Source organism: Triturus cristatus, chromosome 4_1 (assembly GCF_964204655.1).
Source record: "Triturus cristatus chromosome 4_1, aTriCri1.1, whole genome shotgun sequence".
NCBI lineage: Eukaryota > Metazoa > Chordata > Amphibia > Caudata > Salamandridae > Triturus > Triturus cristatus.
In genome coordinates this window covers 451,385,341-451,411,881 of record NC_140585.1, presented here as the reverse complement: position 1 = coordinate 451,411,881, position 26,541 = coordinate 451,385,341, and the positions used below count along the sequence as shown (strand labels likewise).

General features: G+C 42.8%; 1 protein-coding gene across 2 annotated transcripts in view; it reads left to right on the top strand.

Annotated features, from left to right (window-relative positions):
* The window catches only part of ANO2 (anoctamin 2), a 1,601,761-nt gene that overhangs the window by 1,127,462 nt on the left and 447,758 nt on the right, over positions 1-26,541 (top strand). The gene's annotated exons all lie outside the window — the stretch shown is intronic.

Here is a 26,541-nt window from a genome sequence, read left to right as displayed (position 1 = left end):
AAGTTTCCCTTTCATTTTACACACAGATACATGTAAACATCAAATCACAATCCTTCACACGTAAACTCAAAAGCAAACACACATTTCTATTGGTTAAACATTTCAACCCTTTCCAACTGAAAGACATTTCAACCCTTCCCCCAATCTGCCTTCTGCCTGTTACCATAGAAACAGGTCTTAGAACACTGCACTAAGCACACAGGTCAGAAGTTCAGCACACAATGTTCCTACACAAGAGAGGAAGTGTGCTTCACTTTTCAACATATCAGCTAATCATATATAATGTTCCTTACAATCTGTTGTTGTTAACCAATAAGAATCATACCTTTAAAAAACAGAAATATACGCCCTACCTTTCAGTGTACAAAGTAGTCATACAACCAATGATTTCTTGTCATTTTTATAAAAAGATCAGTGGATCCGCGTACCCAACGTGATAGGATGCACGCACTTTGCGCGCATTTCGCCGTTTTTTTTTTAAAGGGGGCCCCAGGGGGTCCTTCTGGGACCCCCTAAGCACCTCTAGAGGGTCAGAGTATTTCCACTCTGCCTCCTTTACATGTTTTACACACTTATTCCCCTTGCTTCTTCAGCCTCGCTTCTACCGAGGCAGAAAATGGCCGCCAACAGTTCCTGGTTTCGAATGTAGAGAGACACTCGACAGCCAATTAGCATTCAGCGTGCGATCGGGAGGGTGCGCGCTCGGTTCGGGGAGGATGCGCATAGGGTGCGTGTACGGTCTGCGGATCTTCCGCGGCCATAGATATTTATGTACATTTAACTCTCATTTTCTCAGGAACTACTAAACGGATTCACACCATTTATGCAAAAGGCACGAGTCTGAACTGAGGAGTACCTCTTTGCCAAATTTGGTGTCATTCCGTTCAGCGGTTCGGGATGTAGCTGCGACAACAGATCCTATGGGAAATTGCATGGGGAAAATGCGTTTTGGGACCCCCCTTTTTTCTCAGCCCCCGCTTGATGAATCACCATGAAACTTTCAGGGTAGGAGCGGAGCGGAGCTGGCCAAAAGTTTGGAAAATTTCACGGGGATTCATCAACCGGCGCCAGACTTATTGGGAATAGAATGTTGCGGATTTCCTATGGAAAATAGGTCCTAACTATAACTACCTACTGGCTACCGCCAGTAGGAGAGAAATATATATATATATATATTATCTACTGGCGGTCGCCAGTAGATAGTTATAGTTAGGACCGTGTTTCCATAGGAAATCCGCAACATTGTATTTGAAATAACTTTGGCGCCGGTTGACGAATCCTCGCGAAATTTTTGAAATAGGTGGGACACTCCGCTCCTACCCTGAAAGGCTCGGGGGGATTCGTCAAGCGGGGGCTGAGAAAAAAGGGGGGCCCAAAACGCGTTTTCCCCATGCAATTTTCCATAGGGACCTTTAGTCCAAGGTACAGCCCGAACGGCTGAACAGAATTACTTGAAATTTGGCAGGGAGGAGGTCCTCAGGTCAGGGAAGTGCCTTTTGCAGGTCTGGTGTCAATCTGTTCAGTAGTTCCTGAGAAAATCAAAAGTAAAATCATATACATATGTGGGCGGAGCCTAACCACACATCTCATCCTGAGATCTGATTGGCTGTCAGCACTTCATCCAAGAAGTGTTGGCAGCCATCTTGGGACCAATATACATGATAGCACCTCATTAAAAAGCATTGCAGTTAATAGAAGATTTTAAGACTTTAGTTACATTATAACTCATTTGTTGATGGTACCATACTCATGTTAGGAACTGTGGTATGTTCTAAGGTGATTTCACCATGTGAAAAAGCCTTCTGCTAGGATATCATGATTGAGAGAAAAATATTTTCTCATGCTTTTCCCACAGAGGTTTGGAAGGTGATCTATAAGCTAAACTGAGAGCTTATTTTCTGTAAATTCACATTATCTTTCTCAGTCATGTGAGAATGAAGTCTGACATTTTCAGTAAAACATGTACATCCAACAAGGGCAGAGACTGTCAGTTGATTCCTTTGTGTTCTACTGCAGCTTCCCAGAGTGTTCCAAAGAACAACTAGAGCGCTAACAGTCCTACTTATGATAAACATATGGCACACCTGAAGCCATCTTGCTTGGATTAAAGTGGTAACTCTTAAAACATTTAATTTAAAAAGGAACAAAATGAGGGGGTTCATGTTTCCATAAAAAGTATGATTAGTGCTGCAGAAAGAAAAATTAGGGCACATTTTGAGTGACTTCTCAAATCCTCTTCTATTTCATTAAAAAATTCTGACATGCAGACTGAAACATGCACTTTCAATACCAGCAGCAGTTTTCCCTGGTGAGCAGTAGCTTTACTACAGTGATTTAATGAGTAAAAAGAGTGCTAACATTCTGAATTCATGGCAAATGTGTGACACATCTGAATGCCTTCTTGATGGAATCAAAGTAAAAAACTGAAAGTATTTCCTACTGAGGAGACTGCAGTAAATGAGGAAATTAGGAAACTTCATAACAAATAAGTCTCCCAAGATGGCCACCAGAGACAAAAGAGCCCAAATGTAGCCCAAATATCACCCAGATGTAGCCCAAGTATAGCCCAATGACAGAATGTCGCAGAGTGTTCTTAAAAACAACTAGAGAGCTTACTGTCTTCATTATGACAAAAGTATGGCACACCTGAAGCCATCTTGATTGGAATAAACTGGTAACACTTAAAACGTTTAATTTAAAAAGGAACACAATGAGGGGGTTCATTTTGCCATAGAAATTATGATTAATGCTGAAGAAAGAAAATGAGGGCACATTTTGAGTGACTTCTCAAATCCTCTTCTATTTCTTTAAAAAATTCTGACATGCAGACTGAAACATGCACTTTTAATACCAGGAGCAGACTTCCATGGTGAACAGTAGTTTTACTACAGTGATCTAATGAGCAACTAGAGTGCTAACATTCAGAATTTATGGCATATGTGTGACATATCTGAATACCTTCATGATGGAATCAAAGTAAAAAACTGAAAGCATTTCCTACTGAGGAGACTGCAGTACATGAGGAAATTAGGAAACTTCATAACAAATAAATCTCCCAAGATGGCCACCGGAGACAAAAGAGCCCAAATATAGCCCAAAATCATCCAGATGTAGCCCAAATATAGCCCAATGACAGAAGTGTGCAAAACTCTTATTATTTTGTGTTTTTGCAGTGTTATATAGTGCAGACTTGTCAGGTATTGGAGTGCTTTACATGAGCATTGGTTACATCACACAAGAACAAATTCATTTTGGTTGTAGACATGGGGAGACTAAGTGATTTGACCAGAATCACAGAATGTCGAGCTGAAGCAGAAACTGCAACCTGGTTCCCCAGTTGCAAAGTCTGCAGTTCTGGAAGTAACACCACATCCTCTCCCCTAAGTGCAACATTTAATCAAGCAGTCAACTGGATAAAAAAACATAAAGATAACAAATAATTTTAAAGTGCTTTGTCGCTATTTGAAAACTCAGAAAATATGTCCTTATTTTAGTCTTTTAGAGCACTAACCATAATTTTGATGCCAATAAGACCCTCTCATATATGTAATTTCTAAAGGAAATGCTCTAGGTATTACAGTTTTGATTACATCAAGATGACGTCAGGCGTTCCACACTTTTGTAATAAATATAGAATTTTAGCAATCTAGTTGTTCATTAGGATACTGTTGAGAGGCAGAGGCCAGGGGCACGGACTCTGAAGATTGAAGGCAGGTAGGAGGGTGCAAAGGCAACAATTTAACCACACTGAGCAGGCAGGAAGGGCCGTGGCAGCACAACAGACTATGGCGGGCAGTGGAAAGGGGGGCAGGGGCAAAAAACCAACAATACAGGACTTGCAAAAGAGGCTGTGGCAATGTAATAGACCATTGTGGGCAGAAGGAAGAGGAAGTAGTACAACCATACATGCCAACAGACCCGATTCAGCCAGGAAACGTCCAATGTTTGTATGCTCAAATGGGATTTATTTGATCTGTCTCCTGTCTACAATCTCCTCTTTTTCAATGTAACTCAAAGGGGAACATCAATACCCCAGTTTTCTTTCAAAATCTCCCTCTTACCAAGTTCAAAATGTTCTTCTTTCTGCACTTCTTTTTTTTCTTTCTGTGCATTTTTTCTTCTTTCTTCACATGTCCTATCTCTGTAGGCATAGTTAGAAATTAGCATTTAAAAAACCTTTGAAATTCACAGAAAAAACCATAGGTTTCAGGCATGTTATAGTTAGGAATTAGAATTTAAAAAACCTTAGAAATTCACTGAAAAAAACATAGGTTTCAGGGGTGTTATAGTTAGCTGGACTTTTCACTTGTACAAAACCATTGAAATTCCCCCGTTATAGTTAGTTCAGCTAACTATAACTCGCGCGCCCGCAATGCACTGCTGATGACGTCACATATTACATCACTCATGACATGGTCAGTGACATCACTCATGACATCACTGATGACATCTCAAATGACATCACTCATGACATCACTGATGACATCATCCTTGTGATAGAGTGGCAGACCTCCTCTCACCCTAATATAACCTTTGATACACACATTCAAAAATAGAGACTAAAATTTTCAAAACAATGGACATACCAATACCAGTTACAACAACCTCTTCAGTAATTCTAAGATCCACATACACATCCACTCATTCACCAACAGTCCTATACAGTCACTCATACATGTACTCACTCATCATATGTACTCATACACCTATACATCCTGTTACACAATGCCACTCATCCATAGAGTTACTCACACACATAGTCACTCATGCTAATAAAGAATCAAACATACATTTACTTGCATATACAGTTATACACACACCACCACACTTACTTCTACGGAAACTTACACATACTTAGTCTTTTAAACAATCACTTATAGAAACACATACAGGAACTCTTTCAATCTCTCACTCTCACATATACTCACTTATATACACCAATAGTCACATATACTAGTTTAAAACATATGTAGTTACTCATAAAGACACTATTGAGACAGTAATTCACTCACTAACACACCCATACACACACTCATGCACCCATACAGTCCTGCGCACATGCTGTCTTCAACACATACAAACAGTGAGTCACTCCTTCATGCACCTATGCACTACGTAATACCCCCACTGAAACATGCAGACACTCAGACTGATACTCAAAAAACCAACTAATAACCTACATAGACACCCATGTAGCTACTCACCAACCCATGCAGCCACTTATACACAAAGTGAGAGACTGATACAGATATTTACATATTTAAACATTACTCACTAAGCCATGTATTTACTATGATACACTAAATCTGCCAGTTACACAATCAATTTTTCAAAAACAAATCAACCATTTAGACACTTATATACCCATTTATTCTTCCATCGACCTTGAGATATACATATATAAAACATATGTAATTTTCAGAAAAACACACATTCACTGGATGATGTCATCAGTGATGTCATCAGTGATGTTATTTGAGATGTCATCAGTGATGTCATGAGTGATGTCACTGACCATGTCATGAGTGATGTAATATGTGACGTCATCAGCAGTGCATTGAGGGCACGCAAGTCCAGCTAACTATAACACCCTGAAACCTATGGTTTTTTTCAGTGAATATATATATATATATATATTCACTGAAAAAACCATAGGTTTCACACATGTTATAGTTAGCTGGACATTTTACTGATAAAAAACCAATGAAATTCCCCCGTTATAGTTAGTGCAGGCAACTATAACTCACGCGACCGCAATCCTCTGCTGATGCTAATACTGTATTTAGACACTTATTTGCCTATGTCTTCTTCCATTAAATTTTAGCTATACATATATTACAAATATTTTTTTTTCATAAAGACACATATGTCATCAGCAGAGGATTGCGGTCGCGTGAGTTATAGTTGCCTGCACTAACTATAACGGGGGAATTTCATTGGTTTTTTATCAGTAAAATGTCCAGCTAACTATAACATGTGTGAAACCTATGTTTTTTTCAGTGAATTTGCAAGGTTTTTTAAATGCTAATTCCTAACTATAACGTGTGTGAAACCTATGGTTTTTTCAGTGAATTTGTACGGTTTTTTAAATGCTAAGTTACTTTACGCCATTCGTGGCGTGCGCGCCCCTTAACGCAGTTCGTTCCGTGCGCGCACGGTGCGCTTTGCGCACCGTGCGCGCACAGTGAGCACGCGGTGCAGTTAGTGCCGTGGATGGGCCATGTACGCTCGATGCGCTTCGCGCACCATGCGCACGTGGTGGACATATTATGCGCTTCGTTGTGAAAGATAAACATTTATATTCAGTTTAAATTATATATCATAAGCCATGCACAAATGGTGCCATTCGGGCACAATTTGCACACGGGGTGGGGAGAGTGTGGATAATTTTTTTTTTTTATTAATTTTTTTACCGTACGCGTACGGTAAGCGTAATCGGCGAATTTTCGTAAAAAAATAAAAATGAATTTTTGGCCTTGGGGGTTCTGTGGGGACACATTTAGCAAGCCGAGGTGGTTGGGAGCTGTCTAAACAGTCCCTTTACATGTTTATTCTCTTTGTTTTTCATCCCCCCCTCAGAGTCCGAGAGATAAAATGGCAGCCGCCGCTTCCTGGTTTCGACCGATTCGAATGTTTACTAAGATCTAACAGCCAATCAGAATCGCGCTCGCGCACGTCACCGTACGCGTACGGTAAGCGCACCGTAAGCGCACCGTCAGCTGGCTCAGATATATATATTGATTTAAAGGCTATTTTCTCAGAATCTACTGAACAGATTTACACCAAACCTACAAAAGGCACTTCCTTGACCTGTAGACTACCTCTCTGCCAAATTTCAAGGAACTCTGTTCAGCCGTTCGGGCTGTAGCTGTGTCTAAAGGTCCTATGGAAAAATGCTTGGGAAAAACGCGTTTTGGGACCCCCCTTTTATCTCAGCCCCCGCTTGACGAATCCCCCCGAGACTTTCAGGGTAGGAGCGGAGCGTAGAGCCCCACCTATTTTGAAAATTTCGCGAGGATTCGTCGACCGGCGCCAAAGTTATTCAAAATAGAATGTTGCTGTTTTCCTATGGAAACAGGGTCCTAACTATAACTACCTACTGGCGACCGCCAGTAGGTAATATATATATATATATATATATATATATATATATATATATATATATATATATATATATATACATGCATATATGTATATATACACAAATATATATATGGATTACCTACTGGCGGTCGCCAGTAGGTAGTTATAGTTAGGTCCAAGTTTCCATAGGAAGAGCATTTTTTGTTTTGCTTATAACTTTGCCGTCGTTTGATGAATCTTCATGACATTTTCTAAACTGGGGGTGATTCGTCAAGGGGGGGCCGAGAAAAAGGGGGAGTCCCAAAACATGTTTTCTCCATGTTAATTTCCATAGGAAATTTTAGACCAGGCTACAGGTCGAACGGGTGAATGGAATTACCCCAAATTTAGCAGGGAGAAGGGTCTTGGTCTAGAAAGCACGCTTTTGTTTATTTGGTGTAAATCCGGTCAGTAATTTGGGAGAAGTATCGAAATTTGCAGATATCGATATTTGGGAATTCTGCCATCTGATTGGCTGAGGCGTTACGAGCACGAGCTTGATGCTTATTGGCTGCGAGCTGTTGCAACTAGGAAGTGTTGGCAGCCATATTTTGATTCCGGTGAAATGAGTAAGGGGGAAAAAGGGCGAAAAGAGTAGGAAACAGGAGGATAGGAGCACTGTAACCTCTGCGGGGGAGTGCGAAGTGAAGTAGTCACTCCTACCGGACTGAAAGTGCGGTATTGCTCAGCTGAGATGAGATGCTGCTACACTCGGGTATGAAACCGAGAGCCTAAACCATGTGGTCATTCCTGTAAAGCGATGTGCTCTGGTCTTTGTAGCATACCTGTGGAAGTAGTGTTAGTAGGCGTTTACTGACCTCTACCGTGCGTTTATACTATACCGGAAGTGGGAAGCGAAGTACTCACGCCTATCGGTGTGAAGACTCCGGGATCAAACCGAGCTGATTGCTGTAAAGTCATTGGCTCTGGGCGCTGTAGCATACTGGCTGCTGTAGTATAACTGTGTAAGTAGTGTTAGTATGCGTTTATACTATACAAGGAGTCTCGAGCGGACGCGTAGGACACAGGCATATTCTGCTACGTGTTACAAAGTAACTTAACGGTGGATTTCCACAGTCCCTCTTCCCCCCTTGGGACAAGTTGTTCGACCGATTAGGGCTTCACCTTGGGAAGCACCATAGGCAGTGAAGTGTGGCCTATGCTACACTCACGCAGTGGTAGTATCTTACTGACACCTGGTAAGAACGGAGCCCTCACCTATACCTTGGTCCTGATGAATGCCACGGACCCGATAGGGCCATTATGGCAGAAACATGTTGACCACACATAGGATGGTTAAGGGACATTAAAACCCTATACACCGTCACACATAATTTTTAATATCATATAGTTGTCAATCACATTAAAATCACCTTTGACCACTATAATGATTTTTAACCTCACTCACAATCTCACGGGCCCCCACTTAACCATTTAGAAAGTGCATCCTTGTCGTCAAGTGTATGCCCGCCCTCTATCAAACCAAGGTTTTAGAGGGCGAGGACTGGTCAATGATGAAGCATGACACCAGGTGGTGTGTGAGACCAGTCCGCAACTTTTTGTGAGATGCCCACACTTACGACGTTCCTGTAACTCGTTTTGGGTTATCACACTAGGAGCGGCTTCTTGTGGTAAACAGTTATAGTGGAGGCTGCCAGCTCCTAGAACCCCTGTGCCTCTAGTTCCCTCCTCCACAAATCCAGTGGAGACTTCTTGTGTGCTAAGCAAACAACTCATCCCTGCTGGTATGAAGACTCGGGATTAAACCATGAGCTCATTGCTGTAAAGTCATGTGCTATGGGCACTGTAGCATACCTGTGGAAATAGTGTTAGTTTGCGTTTATACAATACAGGAAGTGGGAAGCAAACTACTCACCCCTACCGGTCTCAAGATTCGTGGATGAAACCATGAGCTCATTGCTGTAAAGTCATGTGGTCTGTGTAGTATTCCAATGTAAGTCATAGTGGAATGTTAGCATTTAATGCTACTATAGAATGTAGGGCTGTCATGAGGGGAATCTTGGGGAGTTTGTACATGGTGCTGGAGAAGACGGTTGCCTTGCTGTCTGGTCCTTTTGGTGGCTGTTTAAGCTGTCTTCTTTTGCTGCAATAAATCTACTTATCTGATCCACTGCTTCCTCTTCACTACATAAATTTAGCGACGAGTCAGTCAAGGTAAAAAGAAGGCAGCACTCACCAAGATTTTGAGCTTGCTTGCGTTCTGCCGAAGACCCGTTTTCTTGGTAAAGCTGTTTCTACTCATCCCAGGGTTGTCGGCTCATCGAACTATGTGATCCTACCTCTGGTAGGATTTATATTGTTTGATTTTGGGTTTCTCTGCCTCTTCACTACACTCTGGTTGCTGTACTACACGTGTGCAAGTAGTGTTAGTATGCGTTTATACTAATTCTGTTGTTATGGAGTAACCAATGCATCATGGCCCTATGGAGCGCCACCTCTCAGGCGCAGCTCATACAATGTCCAGGGTTGTGCATCCACGGGACATTTATGTTTGCTATTACAGGGCGGGAGCATGACTTCCACCCTGTGATAGTAAATTCTTGTTTGCCTCATTGAAGCGAGAGGAAGAAAACCTCGTATCGCTTCAATAAAGCAGATCCGGATGGTAAAAATGGAGAAAAAAAAATGAAGTCGGGTCTTACCCGTTCATTTAAATGAGCCCACTGGTGGGTAATGTTCCGGGGCCAATCCTATTATTATATTGCGGGGTTTCTGCAGCACTGGAGACCTTAATCTCACATGTAAATTAGGTGCGGGAGGGCACAGAGACGTTTCGCAGCCTAGGGAATTGACACCTCCCCGGGTATTGTTTACGAATTGCTTCGATGCCAACTCAAGACCGGGGATCGGCAACCTCCGGGGCTTTAATTAAATATGCAGGGTGGGCCTCGATAGTCCTTGAAGCCTTGGTGGCCCTAGGCAGTGCCTTATTGGTTCTGTAATCACATGGGCAGTACTCATGGTGTTAAAAAGTGATACACTCATAGAACCCTTGCCGTTGTACTATTACCCACGCTTCATTTATGTTATAGTCTGTTGGTTTATATTTGGTAGGTACACTGCAAAATTAAAAATGTTTTCCCTCATAACATCCTATCAACCGCCGATTTTCACAATAAACTACAGACAAGTGTTGTCAGAAAAAGAAGACCCATACACTCATTTATTGGTAAAAAAAAATAATTTAATTAAAACAACACAAATAAATGGAAACGTAACTTTATTCGAACAAACAACAGTAAAACATGAAAGAAGTGGGTGGGACTCCTCCGGAAGCCGCGTACAAAACCTGCAAGAGAAAAAGAAACATAATTATGTCTGCCATGTCCAAGAGAAAAAGAAAGGTAGTCAGAATGAAAAGAAGAAAGTGAGAACGGGACAGAGAGCTAGTGGGTGGAAGGGAAAACGGGAGGGAGAGTCAAAAGAACAGAGGGAGGAGGAGACAGAGCGTCGGCCTACTGCACCCAGCCCTCACTGTTCACCTCCCGTCACCCGTGTGTCTGGGATGCTGGGGTCCGCGAGAAACAGTGCGATCCAGCAAGTCTTTAAAATGACACAGAGATATGAATGAGGCCAGAGATTATATTATTATCTATGGCAACATCGCTTGCCTGCACCTGTGCACCCAGGCTGCTTTACCCCAGCCCCTTCCCCCGAACTGTGCTCAAATGTAGCTCCTGCGCACCGAGGCTTCACTGCTCACCTGCCACAAATGGTGTGTCCAACGACGTGCCGGTGTGAGCTCCGACTCCGGGGTGCCTCTTAGGGTGGCGCAGCAGGTCTCCGGTGTGGGACGCTGTCTTGATACCATGATGGAAGGCGTCAAAAAGGCCAGAGCATCATCAACGGTTGAGCACCTGCTGCGTGCTTTTTCGTTCAACTAACTCAGTGTCTGAACAGAGAGAAATAATATAATGGTGGCAATTTCTTAAGGTAAATGAATGTTTATTTCAAGCTTAAGAGAGAACACCAGTTGAGTGCATCCTTCCTTCTTGAAGTATGATCTACCAACTGTTAGTGGTAATCGTGGTTCAAAGAGGAGTTGGAGTGCACGAGAATACACAAAGGGTAAAGAATAATATGTTATGCCAATGTTCACATACAAAGGAACAGAGCACATGCTAGAAGCATAATGTGCACGTGCCATGCAGTGGCACAAGCCTGTGTGCATGTACGCTTAGTAGTCAGCTCACTACAGTGCCCCAAAAGCCAACGCCACGTGTCTGTAGGGCGGCGCTGCCCGCTGGCTCAGGCCTACCGTGCGGTCCAGCAGGTCCTTAAAATGAGACAGAGATGTGACTGAATGAGGTCAGAGATCACATCATTACGCACGGCAACATCGCTTGTTTGCACCTGTGCACCGAGGCTGATGCACCCCATCCCTCCCGCCACAACGCGCTCAATTGCAGCCCCTGTGCACCCAGGCACCACTGCTCACCTCCTGTCATTGGTGTGTGTCCAAACACGACGGCCAGCAGGGTTCACAATTCAGATGTAGTTTTGATTGCCAGAATGATGTACTCCTCATGGATCCCTTTTTTTATTGTGCATTGTGATATGCGAGGTGGATGCGGCCATCTCACCTGAAGTAGTGTGGAAGAACTGGGACATGTGGCGTCGTTGTTATCCTATTTATACATACGCAAAGTGGGCTGGGCTTGCGTACGTCAGGCCAACGTAGGGGTGTGAATAATTATTCCGGGGACCTGGGCGTTGTTCAGTTCCTGCCTGGGCAGGAAGTGTACTTATGTGTGTGTCCCTGTTGCAGTTTTGACGTCGTTCAATCCGCAATTTACATTAATGTAGCATGTACCGGGAGGGCGGCAACTATCACTAATTAGATGCTGTCTGAAAACATTGAATGGACAACATCACATGTCGTTGTCAAGCTGGTGGATATGCGCAGACACGCATGTCAATAGTATGCGGTATTATTGAAAGTGTTGCTATCGCGAAGCGCACATATGTGAATGTGCTGAGATGGAGAGAGGATCAGCAGTGAGGTTACGTCATACACAGTGATAACACTCATTACAGTCAAGCAATGCATGTCAAACGTGAAGCTGAAAGTCTCACATATGACATACTACTATACTGGTAAAGCCTGACAACAGAGCATACTGCAACACAAATCTACACATTACTCTTTACTGTTTGTCACATGTGATCTAGGATGTGCACTCTGCCTGTGGCTGATGATACCCCTTCGAGTCACCAATACCCAGGCCGAAAGGCAGCACAATAATGCGCGCACACACACACACACACCAGGGGCATCGTGTAACACACATTTGTTTTTTGATGTAACGTTTCAGATGCATGGCTATCACACGTGGAAGGCTACTCTACAGAGCATGATTATTGATCAAGATAATCATTGCATGTTGTGTGTACTATAAGATATGTGTACACAGCAAGAAACTTTTCAAAAAAGCTCTCTAAGCAGATGAGGTGTCTCTCATCAAACGCAGTAGAGATGGGTGGGGTCTTCCAACTGTTACAATGGGAAATGTTATGAACCAATCAAAAGCTTTTTTTTTAAGGTTGCATGGCAATCACGCACCGAGCGCTCAAGGAGGCCGCACCCGATGTGATTTTGAGAAAATATATTTACCATAACATAAGTCTATTACAGTTAGAAATATATAAATGTGGAACATTTTTTAGATTATCGCTTGCTCTCATATACACTTTAAACTTATTTAGATATAGTTTTGAGACCAAAAATAAATGAGGGAATGACGCACCCAGCGCGATACCATACGTCTATGACGTAACACAGGGCCTGGCAGCGTGCACTCGTCACATACGGAACGTGCAGCCGGCGCGACCCTATACGTATATGACGTAACACGCGTATTGGTACCGCGCACCCGTCGCATACCAAACTAGGAGCTGGCGCGACCTTATACGTTTATGATGTTAGGCGGAACACGGTGCTATGAAGCCGTCGGAAACGAAATGCATATCCTTATCGAGCTTCGCAATATGGTGCATAGGATTCGCGTGGTGATGGAGCTTGGTACACTACCGGTACGGGAGTCTAGGTTTCTCCCACAAAAAAAATATATACATACTTTTTTTGAAGATATAAAAAATTACATAATTTCTCAAATTTAAAAAAAAGGATAATAGAGTTGCAAAATATTTTTTTTTTTAAAAGAGAATAAATATAGGTTTTATAAATATTAAAATATGAAATTAACATGTAAAAAACCTTTGAAATTCACTGAAAAAACCATAGGTTTTACAGACGTTATAGTTAGGAATTAGCATTTAAAAAACCTTAGAAATTCACTGAAAAAACCATAGGTTTTACAGACGTTATAGTTAGGAGTTAACATTTAAAAAACCTTAGAAATTCACTGAAAAAAACATAGGTTTCAGGGACGTTATAGTTAGTTGGACATTTGACTCATATAAAACCAGAGATATTTGCCCGTTATAGTTAGTTGAGCTAACTATAACTCGTGCGCCCGCAATGCACTGGTGATGACGTCACATATTAGATAACTCATGACATGGTCAGTGACATCACTGATGACATCACTGATGACATCTCAAATGACATCACTGATGACATCACTGAAGACATCATCCACATGATAATCTGATGCACATACTGATGCCCTAATATAAACTTTGATACACGCACTCTAAAATACAGACTAATATTTTTGAAACCATACACACAAGAATGCCAGATACTACATACCACCCACTATTTCCTAGGTCTACACACATCCAGTCACATACACATGCAGTTAATCATCAATACAGTACTATAATATGCACTTATACATCTATACATACAGTCACACTCCGCCATTCATCCATACAGTTACTCACACACCTAGTCAGTCATGCAAAGAATCTATCACATACCCATTTACTCATGCATACAGTTATACACACCAACTCCATTATTTATACACACACCACATCACTTATTTATGCAGATACTAAAACATACTTACTGTCTTATACAATTACTGATATAAGCAGACACTCATTTATACACCCACTCTTCCAATAACTTACTCTCACGTAAAGTCATTTATATACTCCAACATATACTGTCTTAAAACATATGTAGTTACTCACACATATACCACTGAGACATTCATTCACTCACCAACACATCCATACACACTCTAACTCACCCATACAGCCCTTCCCAGATGCACTTTTTAATCCATACAACCAGTGAATCACCCACTCTGACATCTATGCACATAGTCACACACACCCCCACCCACCCATACAGACACTCAGGCACCCATACAGATACTTACACAACAAATCAATAACCCATATAGACACTCATGTAGCTACTCACCAAACCATGCAGCTGCTTATACACCAACTGAGACACTAATACAGACTTTCATACAGTTTAGTCACAAACCCATACATTCCATAACACATGTTCAATTACTCACTTATACAGTCAGTCATGCACCTACTAAATAATCCATTCAGGCACTTGTAAATCCACTCTTTCTTCAATACACCTTGGCACAGATATATATGAAAAATATTTAAACTTTACAGAAACACGCATTCACTGAATGATGTCATCAGTGATGTCATTTGAGATGTCATCAGTGATGTCACTGACCATGTCATGAGTGATGTAATATGTGACATCATCACCAGTGCATTGCGGGCACACGAGTTATAGTTAGCTCAACTAACTATAACGGGTGAATTTCTCTGGTTTTATGTCAAATGTCCAACTAACTATAACGTCCCTGAAACCTATGGTTTTTTCAGTGAATTTTGAAGGTTTTTTAAATGATAATTCCTAACTATAACGTCTGTAAAACCTATGGTTTTTTCAGTGAATATATATATATATATATATATATATATATATATATATATATATATATATATATATATCGTCCCAGGTGGTTCTGTTTTTCTTTGCTCCAGGCGCTACTCGGCGGGTGCGTAGCCTCGCGGTTGAACCAAACCGCCAATATTAAGAAAATTCCTCCCAAAAGAAGAAGCAGGTCGCACTCCAACAGCTTTTCAAATGCTTTTCTTTATTTCATAATTCCGTAGTTTTGGCAAAACCAATGAATTGACCAACGCGTTTCGGTATACTCCGATACCTTGCTCACGGTCGTCGTTTTTACAAATGTTAAACAAAATCATTTTAAATAAAGATAAATGAAGGAAGTCCCCTGACAGCAATTTCCTGTTGCCGCCCTTTTTAGAGTCCCACAGATTTATGGGTCTTGTAGTTTCAATTAGATCGTTAAGCTCCGGTGCATTTAGGCATTCGTTTTTTTTTATTTTGTTTTTATTGACCTTCTGTTTCCTTCTGTTGCCTTTACCGGTTCAAAACATTTATCGTCATGATGCTTAGTTCAATTATGCCCTTTGGTGGGCTTTATACAACACCCTGCAGGTTAATAAATCCGGTAAATATTTTGCAAACTTTTTCGAACTCAATTTCTTTTTTGTCCAAGTACTCAATGGTTTTATCCTCTTTTCAATCAGGGAAAAAATACTACGTCAGAAAGAATCGTGTCATATTTTAAATTTGCGGTCCATGACTCCATATGGATTAAACCAATCAGAAGAACTGTACATACACTTATGAAAAAATACTATCCCACAAGATGGGGCAGATAATTAGGCGTCAGCCCACTGGAGGGCTTGATTGAAAAGAGGATAAAACCATTTTGTTTAACATTTGTAAAAACGACGACCGTGAGCAAGGTATCGGAGTATACCGAAACGCGTTGGTCAATTCATTGGTTTTGCCAAAACTACGGAATTATGAAATAAAGAAAAGCATTTGAAAAGCTGTTGGAGTGCGACCTGCTTCTTCTTTTGGGAGGAATTTTCTTAATATATATATATATATATATATATATATATATATATATATATATATACACACATACACATTCATACATAAAATGGAGTGTGGTTTATTAGGAGGTGTAGGTAGGTAGCTACGACTAGTAATAAGGCCACAGTAACAATATATGGTCCAGTCAAGTTCTCAATAAATGATTCCCTTGGTCTCAATAAATGATTCCTTTGCTCAAGCCTTGGAAGCTATCTACGAACAGGCAGGCTTAACTTAGGAGACAGGTGTGTAAAGCATTTAAAAACACCAATACATTAAATAAGTAAAACACAACACCTAATAAAAATCCAACACTAATTCATAAACAATATGTTTATGATCAAAATGACACCAAACAACAAAAATATAATGTAGGGAACCAGAGTTTTGATTTTCTAAAGATTAAATACTTTACAGTGCTTAAAAATGAAAAAAAGTCAACTTGGAACATCTGGTCGTGCTTGACTTGGACAAAGTCAAAGTTTGAGGCCATTCGTGATGAAGCATGGGTTGGATATACTGAGCAGTAGGGCCTGGTCAAATTTCTACTTTCAGACTTGTCTTTGTTCTGGAGCTTTTTCTCTCGACATTGAGCAAGGCACCTCGTCCGGCTGGCTTTCGAGATGACGATGAGTTGACAACAGCAGCTTGTCTCAGTGCTAGACTTCGGTGAAATCCCGGAAGTCTTTATCTGGAAGTCTTGAGCTCCAGAGCTTTCAGTGGGACAAATCTGAAATTCAGGGTGGGTCACGGTTCAACACTGGCGGCTTGACTCTGGACAACTGGTCGGTTGGAGTTTTTTACCAAAAATTCTCCAAAGTTCTCCAAACTTCTGAAACTTCTTCCAGAAGGTCCTTTTTGGGGTTCAAAAGTGTCCAAAATACTGATCCAAGGTTTCAGAAGCTCTGAGTTGCTCATAGGTATGTTGGGACTACATCTCCCACAATGCATGTGGCCAAATCATTTAAAGTCCAGCTGAAGATGCAGGTGTAGCTCTTTTAACCTGTCCCTTTCAGGGAGTCCACTCCTTCACTTTTCAAACCAAGGCAAAGTGTGCAGCAGGTTTAGTCATTTAGAGTTCCATCCTCTTAGTTTAGGCCAGTATTCCAGCAAGGAAGTTTCCCTTCTTCTTACAGCTTCAGGCAGGGATCAGAGTTGCTGGGCAGCTTTCTCATATGTATCTGTAATACTGGGGTGGCAAGTAGTGGGGCACCACTGACCAATGGGGTGCAGGGTGCCAGTGTCAGGTATGCAATTTTACTCCAAAGTGTGGCATATTCCTGACCCAGAAAGCAATATTATATTAACATTTAAAAAGGAGAACTCTCTACTGGAGGTTGCGCACTGGCCAAGACAACCTACTGGTGTGGCTAACTTACCCTAACGCTCCCCATACAGTCCCTCTGCTAATTCAATTACTGGTTGGGGTACAGGAAGTGGGGGGTGAACATTTGTTCTGCCTTGTCATTCCCTCTTTGAAGACCAGTTTGGCTACTTCACCCCCGTCGTGCCTTTTGCTCGGCAGCTACTGATCTTCTCCCATCAGATGTGTTTTGTCTCTATGTAGGCCACTTCATACCTCATCAGAACAGGTTGACCCAGCCTGCTGGCTAATCAGGAGAGGCTGCTAGAAGGCTAGATTTTGGTTCATCAGAAAAGCAAGTTTTATAACTTATTTTCTGTAATAGAATACATCTAAAGTTGGCAAGCAGTGGGCTTTATCATAACTATTCTTTTAAGTCTTTGAATTAATATTTTAACTAACTCCTGTCAATAGTTTTACTTTATTAAAGTGTTCCTGTGTTAGCCTATGAAGCTAATGTACTACAATTGGGGAAAACATAATTAGCAGTTTTTCCCTTAACAGGGCACAAAATACATGTTTCATAATGCCCCTGCTTATAGTTACAAGGCACCCTCCCCCTGGTGCATCAAGGGGCGGCCTTAAGGGTGATATATATGTAAATATAAGGTAGTTTAAGACTTTGGAAGTGCCTTTAATTACAATTACATTTGCATATAATTTAATATTAAAAGCTGCCTTCAAATCAGGGCTGCTTTTAAAATGACAGCAGGTAACACAGCAGTGGACACTGAAGTATGTTAAATGCACTGGGCATCTATGCCCTACCATATATTAGGGGCTTTCAGGTAGATTGTAATACCGATTGTAATTACACCTAATAACCATATACCTTTTGCACAGAGCACTGGCCCTGGGTCTGGTTAGCAAAGCCCAGGGCACAATCAGTCAGTAACCACAAGTATCAGTCAAAAAATGAGGGTTTTTGGTTTGCTAATAAGTTTGGCATCATTTGACAACTCATCCTGAAATGTTTCCAAAAAAGTGCCCTCGTATGTCTTGCTGTGCATGGAAAGTTGCGGGGTGATTTATCAGGAGGGGGTGTAAAAAAAAAGGGTTTACGGAGTTAATCCCCATTTAGATTTTAGACACGACTGCAGCCCAAACTGATGAACACAGTTACGCCAAATTTTGCAGAAAGCTAGATCTTGGTCCAGAAAGAGAGCTTGTGTGATTTGGTGTGAATCCATTCAGTAGTTTTTGAGGTATCAAAGGAAAAACTAATTTATATATCTAGAGGCACGGAGCCTTCGTGAATCCAACAGATCTCATGCTGAGATCTGATTGGCTGCCAACACTTCTACCAGGAAACCAAAAAAAGGTAACAAAATGAGAATGGGGCATGTTAGGAATACCCTCACACCCTAGGCCTGAAAGTGGGATCCCAAAGGAACCACACCAAGGCCAAAAAAGCATTTTGTTTAGATTTTGCCCCAATTTTACGGTGTATTTGTGAATTTGCAGCAAAATTGGAAAAAAGAAAAGCGTGGTCTTCTGCGCTTGTTTCTAATTTAGCCCCTTGGTGGGCCAGGTCTAGGGACATATATTAATATATATTTTGGGAAGGGGGTTCATGTGGCCCCCTCCCCATGACTGATATGGGCCCTAGAGACCACCACCTCCCTGGGGGCCAGGCCAACACTGAATGCACAGGAGGAGCACTGTGCAGTCCCCTCGGTATGCCGCTTACAGCCCCGGGGACGGCCACTTCCCCGGGATATGTCCAAGAAAATGACCATAAAAGTAAGGGAGCCGCATAGACTTCCCTCCAGGGCCCTTTAAGGACCTCGGGACCACCACCACTCTGGGGCCAGGCCAATTGATAATAAAGGGGGAAGGAGGCTGCAAGGGCCCCCTCCTGACTGATTTTTTACCTCAGGGACCACCACCTCCCAGGGCCGGCCCTAAAATAATAACGGAGTCCTGGAGCCAAAAATGGCCCTGACGACCACCATCTCCTAGGGCCAGCTCCCTATGTGCTGAGATGCCCAACCTCGAGATATAGTTGTTTGCTCTCACTTGACAGGAGCTTTTGACAGCTCAAGCAAGAGCTAACAGTAAGTTCACTCCCAGCGGGCAGGAGCAGGAAAACTGCTCCCTCCTACTGAGAGCCGACTTTTCATCTGCTTTCCTGCCTGCTGTTAAGCGGGCAGGAAAACAGATGAAATAATTGCTCCCGCAAGCAGGGAGTAGCATTTTTTGATGCTCCCCACATGCAGGAGAAATGCTGGCTCCTGAAAGAGGCAGGGAGCCAACAAAGACCAGGGGGCTCCCTCTGCGGTCCCCAATAGTACATAGTGTGTGCCCTGGGTGGGCTCCAGGGCACCTAGCATCAAGTGGCTGGGCCCCAGAGGATGGTTCTCCAGGGCCAAAATCAGCCTGTGGAGAGGGGCCAAGAGGCCCTCTCACTTTATGTAAAGGATACATGATCCTATCTTCCTGGGCTTGGCGAAGGCAAAGCAAGTGTTCTTTCTCTACAGTTCCTCTTTGGAAACTCTCTGAAATCCTTGGTGGAGGTGAATGCATCATTAATCTATTGGAGTGCAGTCCAGTGACTGTTATGAGTGGGTTCTTTACTGTCCTTCCCTGGTGAGAGCAGAGTCCATGGTTCTCCCTGTAAATGACTGCAAATATGCAAATGTGCAAAATCAACTGGAAGTCTTGCCTGCTAGACCCTGCCCCATCCACCATAGTAGTATGCAAAGGCCTTCCTGCTATTGATCAGGATGGTAGACAGCCTGCCAAAAGGCCCCTCACTGCATTTCATGTCGATTTATGCAACACGTTCTGATGCCAAGGAATAACTGGAGACCTCCACCAAACAAAGCAGCACTTGTTATATCTGGATGGTTAAGAGGAAGTAATCTCTTTGTGGTACTGTTGTCTAGTTTCTAGTAACGAGAAACAGTCACATTGCTGTAATGACTGCAAGGTCGCTGGCGACAGTTTCCTCATGGTCCTTTATTCAGCTGTAGTGTAGAATAGGTACAAGACATTTACCCAATGATGTAGCACTTACTAATTGACTAATAAAAAGTACTCCATTTGGGTAGTCATTTTGTGCTAAACTGTGGACTCTTGTTGGATGAAGAGGAAGGTGAGGTTCCATTCTGGTGCAGTCACTGACACAGATACTTACACACTCACACATACCCTCAGCCACTCACTTATACTCCCATTCAGCCATTCACACATACACTCCACTTACACTCCAACATAATCACTCCCACACCCACTCATAGACATATATAGCCATTCTCACATACACTCACAGATCTACACAGCGCCTCACATGCCCACTCACCGACCCATACATCCACTCACACACCCACTCACACACCCACAAAACTACTTACACACCAACTCACTCACCCATACAGCCAATCACACACCCACTTACAGATCCAAACAGCCACTCACACAGCTACTCACACACCCATACAGCCAATCACACACCCACTCACACACCTTTACAGCCACTCACAAATCTATTCACCCACCCACACAGCTACTCGTGCATCCCGTCACAGACCCATACAGCCACTTATATACCTACTCACTGACTCACAAATCTACTGACATGCCCTCAAAATGACTCACACACCCACTCATATGTCCATACATACAGTCACACACACACTCACAGGCCCATACAGCTACTCATACACCCATTCCCCGACCTATACAGCTGCTCACACAATCTCAAAGGTTACAAAAAAGAAAATTTAAAAAACTCAGAAATTCACTGAAAAAAATTAAGGTTACAGGGACGTTAAAGTAAGGTTCAGATTTTTCACACACAAAACCATAGAAATTCAGCTGTTTTAGATATCTAAACAAGCTATAACTTACACCCCCACAATGCATTGCTTGTGACCTGACATAATAAATCACTGATGACATCACTGGTCATATATATAATGACATCACTGATGTCATCACTGATGACATCATCCACAGAATCTTTGACACACCCACTCAAACCCCCATAAAACCTTTCATGCACCCACTCCAACTTCAGCAATACAATTCTCAAACCCATTCACCCACCCATACAAGTACTTACACAGACACTCACAGATTCATAGATCAACTTACAAATATACTCACTCACTCATACAGCCACTCAGATGCTCACTCACTCACTCACTCACACAGCCACTGACATAGCCACTCATACCCATACAGCAACTCACACACTGAGTTAGTCACCCATAGAGCTACTCACACACCTACTCACTCACCCATACAGTCAATCACACAGCCACGTACACACATGTGCACTCACTCATACAGATACAAAGACATACTCACTCACCTATACAGTCAGTGTTAGAAATGGGGGTCTCTAGTTGGCAATGGCTTGCACCTTTGTCCAAATAGCTACCCTTGCTTCTAGTCAAGGAAAGGGGGATACACTCCAACAACCCCTGCTCACACCCTTGGTAGCTCGGCACGAGCAGACAGGCTTATCTCAGAGGCAGTGCGTAAAGCATTTGTGAACACATACAGTAATACAGTGAAAACCCTAAAAATGGACACCACACCAGTTTAGAAAAATAAGTAATCTTCACTAGACTTAACACAAGCCCAAACAACACAAATCCACAACACACTATTAAGAATATGACGTTGAAATGGTAGAAATAGCTTAGTTCAATGTAGATGGTAAATGCAACACTTTACTCTCAAAGTACCTTGGATGCGTCACGCAAAACAAACAAAAGGGTCACAGGGAAGGTGATGCTTCAGTTCCTTGCTTCGGGGGAGGTGATGCGTCTGTTCCGTACTGCAGCTCAGGGGAGGAGATGCGTCAGTTCCTTACCGGAGAGGAGGTGATGCGTCGTTTTTTTACTGCGTTCTGGTTACGATGCGACAAGATGGCACCTCGATGCGATGTGACGATCTGGTGCGATGAGACAAAATGGCGTCTTTGATGCGATGCAACAACTTGCCGTCTTGGATGCGATGCGACAACATTGGATGCAATGCGTGCACGCCCGATGGCCGGGCGGCGAAATCGATTAACTTTGGAGCCACGTTAGGCCCTGAGACACTCTTCTCAGGTGATGCAACAGCGACCTCTGCGGCACACTTCTCCGGTGATACAACATGCTTCGTCTGGGATGTGACTCCAAACAGCGGTGGAAGTGGCACACTTCTTCGGCGATGCGCTGGCAACTGCTGCTGTGGCAACACGCTTCTCCACATTGCGTCACGCTTCCAGCTCCCAGCGACATTCAGTCTCTCAGAGGGCCCAAACACAGCAGCCACCTCACTGCAGGTAGAATTCCCTGCAAGGAAATTCATGGGGAGCTGGTGGTGAAGTCTTTGTGGCCCTGAAACTTCAGAACAGGAGCAAGTTCAACTTCAAGCCCTTGGAGATCTTCCTCAAGATAGTAAAAGTACACACAAAGTTCCTTTTCTCCTTTCCTTGGCAATAAGTAACCACTGCAGGCCAACCCCAAACAGCAAACAGCACAGGGGCAGTCTCCTCCTCCAGCTCCCTTGGTTTCTTTCCTTGGCAAAGGGTTTGTCTTGATTCCCAGAAGTGATCTAAAGTTCTGGGGCCTGGGCCCTAATATTTATACTGCTAAATTATTTGTTCTCTGAAGGCAGAGAATGTCTGTACCTAGTCAAAACAAGTTCTGTCCTCCTGGGTGGCGCTTCCTGGCAGGGGGTGGAGACAGCATTGTTTGAGAGCAGACCTGGCCCAGGTAGATGTAAGGAAATCTCCTTCCCCTACTCTCTATTTTATGAGGGCTCAGGTCAGTGATAGGAAATCTACGCCCCCTACTCTCTGTTCAATGCAGGTCCTATTCAGCCCAGCCCTGACCCATCAGGCTGCTGGAGCCAAGGCCTCCTCCAGCCCCCTGTCACTCACAAACCAGACATGGAATACACAAACCCAGCAGAGACATACTGGATGGTTAGGCAAGAAAATACCTACTTTCTAAAAGTCGTATTTTCAAAAACGGAATGTAAAAATCACCCTCACTAAAAGATGTATTTTAACATTCTGAGTTCAGGCATACTACGCTCGAATTTCTACCTTGATCTCTGGGTCAGTCAGGATTATAAGATGTTATAAACAAACTGCCATTCTGGCTTATTGTAACAGGTGGCCTTGCAATAGTGAAAAATGTAATTCAGGACATGCCACACACATCAGGGCATTTCGTACCTTTTTCATACAATGCACCCTGCCCATGGGGGTACCTTGGGTCTACCTTAGAGATTTCTAACATGTAGAAAAGGGAAGGTTTAGGGACTGGCAAGTGGGTGCACTTGCCAAGTCGACATGGCAGTCCCAGACTGCACACAGGCTCTGCAATGGCAGGCCTGAGCCATATTTTATAATCTGCTTCTGTGGGTGGCACAACCAGTGCTACAAGCCCACCAGTAGCATTTGATTTACAGGCCCTGGGCACATATGTGGAACTGTACTAGGGTGTGACAAGTAAATCAAATAAGCCAATCATGGAGTCACTAATCCATTGCAACAATTTACAATAGGGAGCACTTGCACTTTGGCACTGAATAGCAGTGGCAAAGTGCCAAAAGCATCTAGACCAGCAAAAACATAGAAAAACATGGGAGGCAACAGCAAAAAATGGTAGGGAGACCCACGCCAATGGTGCCAGGTCTAACAGTCACTGACACAAGCACACACACACCCATACAGCCACTCTCACATTCACTCACTCACTCATACAGTCACCCACATACTCCATCACTCACCTATACTTCTTTCATATACCCAGTTACTCACCCAGATACCACTGACACATGCATTCACTCACCGACACAGCCATACACACACTTAATCACCCATACAGCCCCACATGCACTAATTAACCCAAACAGACACTGACTCACCCAGCCACTCACCCATACATGCAATCACACACAGACACCCTCACCCACCATACAGACATTGAGACACCCATAGGGGTACTCAGACAACCAATCACTCAACCATACAGAGTCCCACGCACCCACTCACACACCCATTCAGACACTTAGAAACCAACAGACAGATAGATACAGCCATTCACCCAACCAGTCCCTCACTCATACATTCACTGAGACACTTAATTACTCACTTATACAGTTAGTCATGCACCCACAGAATCATCATTCAATTAGGCACTCATACACCCACTAATTCACTAATACACCTTTGGTATATATATTTAACACTCATAAACCTTTAAAAACATTCACAGTCACTGGATGATGTAATCAGTGATGTCATCAATAATGTCACTGACCATGTCATTACTGATGTAATATGTGAGGTCATAAGTAGTGCATTGCAGGGGCACGAGTTATAGTAAGCTCACTGGTGTAGCATAGTGAGCAAAAGAACGATGGATTCAGCCCAGATCTGTGACTGGGGGCGAGTGGTTGAAATGTTTCAGCACTACTTTCATCATCTTGTTTTGATACCTAGAGCACAGCACTGTAACATTTCCACACATATATACAGGACCTTCTTTCTTTTACTAGCACAAGATATCAAACAAAGCCCTTTATATGGGATTTTCAAAAGGGTGCTAGATGTATCACTGAAGAATAAAGGCGATGAGTAGAATCTTTGCAAAAGCCTCAGTCACTGGCAATTGCTCAGGGCTACATTACAGTCCAATAGTTTTTGGCAACTATGCTACTCCATACAGGGACTAGCCACATGCAAACAAGACTTTATCCTGTTCTAACCAAGTTCACTCTAGATAGGAGCAGAAGCAATCCCATGCTAATCTTGCTCTTGTTGAGCCTCATCAGATATGTGAACTTTGAGTCCTATGGCACAGTGTGCATAAGACCAATATTTTGCCGTACTTATCACAATTAGGAAGATGGGTATGCCTATATGCAAATCATATGTGGTCCTGGTTCGATAGAAACAGTCCATCCCAAGCTCCCAAGCCAGGCCCCCTTTTAAATGGAAAAAGAAGCGACCAAAGAACTGTTTTGCATTGTTGCCCGTTATCAGTGAGGTTCATATCCTCTAGCAGGGTTTGCCTATTCTAATTGGGTAGAAACTTCTCCGTTAATGGGAAGCACTATTATGCTTATCACCTATCTATTGTCCATCGAGGTGCTAGTTTGTCTATTTGGAGTCTGTCTCAGAAGTCCTTCCCAGAGATAACATTCCTTGATGTGTCCTGCCTATGATAAGTAACCAAGAAAAGGTGCACAGCAGACCTGCCTAATGTGGTTCAATTGCTCAAACAGGAAAAAGATGAGATACGGTTGCACTCAAGTGTAGACTGGAACGAAGAAGTTAATCGAGGTGAACTGCTTTGGTGCTAGTGAGACCACCTCCTAACCTCGGAGGTGTACGTATGAAAGTGGAAACAGCGTCTCATAGGAAAGACGACCTCACATCAGCACTCAATGAGCGGAAACTCCGCTTTAAAGAAATAGTAGACTGATTTTGTAGCTCTTTGTAATGTCTTTTAATTCATCAGTAATCCAGTATGATACATCTCATACTCAAATTAGGATTTCCATGTTAGTAGGTCTCAAGGTTAATATTCATAACATAGTTTTTCAAATGTCCCCGATGCATTTCGGGACTCGCCCTTCGTCAGGGGGGTGTGTTTCTATGAAAAAAAGAGAGAAAATAAGCAGAGGTCCAGGACGTAGAAAGTGTGGATTAGTAAGTTGACAACCCGTAGCGTCAGGTGATCGATGGTAAGTGAAACAGAGAATGTACCTCAGTGTGTGTTAAAATAAAAAATAGTCGACATGCGGTCAACAGTAGGTTAACGGAAAGGAGCTGGTATGGCGAAAGGGGGGTGGAGCGAGGTACAAAAGCCAAAATACCAACAGGTGAACCATGAACTCCGTAAACCCAGTCAAAGTAGTACATCCAGAAGGTAAAGAAACATGCAAGTAGGTTGATATGCGACATTGAATATCTGAAAAAACTGCCAAAGCTTCTACGAGGTAGACGCGTGAAGAGGTGATGCCGGTACAGAGTTTAAACAGCGGAAAATAAAGCCCAGGTGAACAGTAATCTACGTAAACCCAGTCAAAGTAGTACATCCAAAAGGTAAAGAAACATGCAAGTAGGATGATATACGGCATTAAATACCTGAAAAACTGCCAAAGCTTCTACAAAGTAGACGCGTGAAGAGGTGATACCGGTACAGAG